The sequence below is a fragment of the Hylaeus volcanicus genome, unplaced genomic scaffold, assembly GCF_026283585.1.
Source record: "Hylaeus volcanicus isolate JK05 unplaced genomic scaffold, UHH_iyHylVolc1.0_haploid 12192, whole genome shotgun sequence".
NCBI classification, from domain to species: Eukaryota; Metazoa; Arthropoda; class Insecta; order Hymenoptera; family Colletidae; genus Hylaeus; species Hylaeus volcanicus.
Genome location: NW_026533142.1, coordinates 600,428 through 604,623, shown reverse-complemented (window position 1 = coordinate 604,623; position 4,196 = coordinate 600,428). Strand labels below are relative to the sequence as shown.

The 4,196-nt window shown below is 29.5% G+C and overlaps 1 long non-coding RNA gene across 1 annotated transcript; it reads right to left on the bottom strand.

The window, feature by feature from the left end:
- Positions 1 to 968: 968 nt before the first annotated feature.
- Positions 969 to 3,471, bottom strand: LOC128882832 (uncharacterized). The gene is made up of 2 exons (XR_008458576.1): positions 3,355 to 3,471; positions 969 to 1,883 (listed from the first exon to the last, which is right to left on the bottom strand). It is a non-coding gene; the product is annotated as an uncharacterized LOC128882832 (long non-coding RNA).
- Positions 3,472 to 4,196: the final 725 nt, after the last annotated feature.

The window sequence follows — 4,196 nt, the reverse complement described above, 5'->3', positions numbered from 1 at the left end:
GAAAATTGTCAGTAAATTTCGTAAGATTCTGCAGTGACTTCTTCCGTATGTCTTGGGGGAACTGGAATAAGTTTAGTGACATGGAGAAGGTTGGATTCTGATTTTTTGTGTCCTGTATCTATTTCATATAAAGAGTTTGATATTTTTTTTACAATTTTAAATGGTCCAATTCTCAATTCATCTAATTTTTTCCTGTTTAGTTTGTTTCCATTTTCAACGTATATCCAGTCACCTTGATTAAAATTATGGTATTTGCGGTTTTTATCAAAGATTTTTTTATTATACTCATGAGATTTCAGTGTATTTTCCATTGCCTTCTTCCTATCATTTAACCAATTTTCTTTTGTTTGTTCTGTTTTTAGTTCTTTTGGCAAAATTGTAACGTCTGTGTAACTGTATGGTCAGTATTGTTGTAATTTTTTACGCATTCATATGCTATTGTAGTCCAGGCTACTTTTTTCTTTCTTTCATTTATTATACACCTGATTTTGTTTACTAGTGTTTGGTTCAGCTTCTCATTTAACCCGTTCGAGAAGGGTGCATTTACTGCTGTAAACATTATTGGTATCATTTTCCTATTTAAAAACTTTTGAATTCTTTTGAATTAATCCCTGGATATTGGTCCGTGAGAAGCATGCCAATTTCTTCTGTTTCAGCTATATTACTCACTAGTTTAACAAAGTCATTTGCATTTTGAGTCTTAGATGTTAAAATAAATACGTATCTAGTGAAGTGATCTACTAGCAAGTGTAGAAATTTTTTTGTCGATCTAGAACCACCAAATCCTCCTATTGTATCTATGGAAATTATCTCGAAGGGTTTTGTGGCTGGCCCTAGATGAGACATTAGGCCAAATTTTTCCTGTCCTCTGGATTTATTTTTTGTGCATATTTCGTATTCTTTACAAATCTTCTTTATGTTTCTACTTAAATTCTTGGCTGTAAAGAGTTGACCGATTTTTTTCTTCATTTGTCCTATCCCTATGTGGCACAGATTTTTATATACGTTTTTTATAAATTTGACACTAAAATCTTCGGATAAAATAATTTTTTCTTTTTTTCTGACTTTTTGAAAGTATATATTTTGTTTTTTTATCAGCTTATTCATACTTTTTATCTCTTCATTTTCTCTTTGGTTTTTTAAAATATCATCTAATTTTATTAAATTAACGATTTTTAACTGTTCTTCTTCGTTTTCATTTGGTTCTAGAACCGGATTCCTACTTAGCCAATCTGCTTCTGTGTTGTTTCTTCCTGGATTGTATTTTATTTTAAAATCGTATTGAGATAAGTAATATGTTAACTCACCTAATTCTTCATCTGTTCTAGATTTTATATTTAAGTTTTACAGTGGTTTATGGTCTGAATACACGGTAAATGTTTTTCCTATAAGCCAATATTGCTAATATCTGATTGCTTCTTTTATCGCTAAGCATTCAAGGTAGATAGCTTTTTTCTTTTTTTGGACGTCGTTGAGCTTCTTCAAGAAATATGCCACCGGTTTTTCTTCTCCATTTTGTTGAGTTTGTTTCAAAATTGCTCCTATACCTTCAATTAATGCATCTGTGTAAATATTGATTGGCAATTCTTGATCGAATATCTCTAGTATCGGTTGTGTACACAAAAGTTGTTTTATTTTGTTAAATGCTGTTTGACAATTTTCAGACCAAACAAATTTTTGATTTTTTCTTAACAAATGATGGAGAGGGTCTAGAATAATTGCATCCCTTGGTATGTATTCATGATAAAAATTTATTTTTCCTAGAAACTGCCTGATATTCTTTTGCGTTTTCGGAGTAGGAAAATTTTTTATCGAGATTAAATTATCTTTTATTGGTCTGACTGAGTTGTTTTGTATGATGTGTCTAAGGTATTTAACTCTATCTGAAACAAATGTACATTTTACAAATTTTAATCTGAAACCTTCTTGTTTAATCGCTTTTAACAGATTTTCTAGATGATTAATATGCTCGGAAAAAGATTTGGAGAATATAAGAATGTCGTCAATATAATTTACTGCGACGTCTGTAAGTTTATACTTTCTTAGTATGTTGCTTAGTATTCTCTGGAATATAGCTGGTGAAGTCTTAAGTCCGAAAGGTAGGCAAGTCCACTGGAAGTGTTCATTTTGAGTAACAAAACCAGTTTTCCTCCTATCTTCTATTCTTAAAGGTATAGACCAAAACGCAGAGTTTATATCTAAGAAGGAAAAGAATTTGCAATTTCTGGTTTTTATTATCAGATCATCAATCAGTGGAAATGGTTGGGCCTGGGGTACAACTATTTTGTTGAGGTCTCTAAAATCTATACACAGTCTTGGTTTTCTTTCCTCGTCTCTTTTGAATGCTAAGGTGACTGATGCAGCAAACTATAGGGCTATAAGATTCCTCTATAAGATTTTTCTCTAGTAATTTAGATATCTGTTCTTCTATCTCCTTTTTATCTATAACTATAAAGAACTAGAACTATAAAGTACATTTATAAGGTCTCTTACTGCAATATTTATCTACCGTTAGATCAATTCTTGCTTCGTATCCATTTACTGTAACAACGTCGTATTTATTTTTCGCGAAAACTGCTTTATACTTGTTTAACAAGTTATTTATTTCTGATTTTTGATATTCATTCAGGTGATCTATTTTCATTTAAAAATTTTTCTCTTCACATGTTCGTTAAAATTCACCTGGCATTCTTTTGTTTCATCTATATTTCTATTATTTGTGAAAATTTCTTTCCCTTTTTTATCTTTCTCTGTGTTTAAACTATTCTTCTGGGTTATTTTTAAATTTTCATCTTGCATTAACTTAAATTTCTTTATTAAATCTAATCCCATAAGAAAATCATATTTGAAATTCTCTTTATCCATTACGTAGACATCTGTTTTTTTTCAATATTATAAATTTTTATCTTATTAGTTGTCAAACCACTCGTTTTTTTAACACCATTAATTGTTACTATATTTGCATTGTTTATATTGTTTGTTTTATTATCTTTTATTTTTAATAGTTTTGAATTTATTAAAGATACATTAGATCCTGAGTCATAAATGCCGAATACTTCCAAAGTATCATTTAATAGTAGTTTGACTTTTATTAATGGTGTCGTTATTCGTTTTTTTGATCTGAATCATTTAACTCAGCTTCAATTTCAGAATTATTTACATGTTTTATAGTATACTTATTTTCTCTATCTATATTTTTATTCTTAAACCAACATTTTGACTCAGGATGGTAATGGATACCTTTATTTAACTTTTTGCAATACTCGCATGTTTTTTTTTCTTCGTTACTGCTGTTTATGTCTTTTTTTTTTGTAAATAATTTTTGTTATGTATCATGTGTTCATGTTTGCTTACCTCATTAAATAAATCGACAGTGTCTTTTAATGTATCTCTATCTATTTTATTTAAAACGAATTCTGGTAAACCAGCTGCAATAAAATCGACTAATGTTCCCATGTCCATAGTTCTTCTCATATCCAACAATAGTTTTTCCTTTCTTATCGCATAATCTATCAATGAACCATCTTTATATTTATAGTTTATAGCATAGGTCATTGAGTTCCAACCTTTGTTTTCAAATTCACAAAATTTCTTCTTCCATTCTGACCATTCTGTGTTCATTGTAAGTTTTATAATCATTGAACTATACCAATCTCCACAGGATTTATCCATAAATAGTCGTAATATTTCAATTTTGTTTTCATCTGTTTGTACATTAAAACGAGTGCATTCTTGTTCAAAAATGTCTATCGACTGCTTTGCATTTGAGTGTCTACTTGTAAATTTCTCAATTACAAATCTGCTATGTTTTTTAAACTTGGCTGACCATTTGTTTGTGTGTTTTCAATTAATCTTTCAACCAATCTTTCTAAGGTGCTTGTTTCTTTTTTTTGTTGTTGTGTTGTAAGTAACTGTTCCTGATCCATTTCCTCTAAAAGTTGATCTTCAAATTGAATATTGCCATTCTCATCAATGTACACTTTTGCTAGTTCTTCTATCATTGCTATCCATACTTTTCTGATTTGATATCTTTTTTTTAAACTGTTTTTTACCTTATTAAAAGCACCTGTTTTTATTATTTCTTTGTGAAAAGATGCTGGTTTAAACTCATCTGGCACTGCAAATACTTTATCATCACTTATAGCGATTGAAGTTATTGCATACATATTAGATTTCCCATCACTTGATGGCAATAT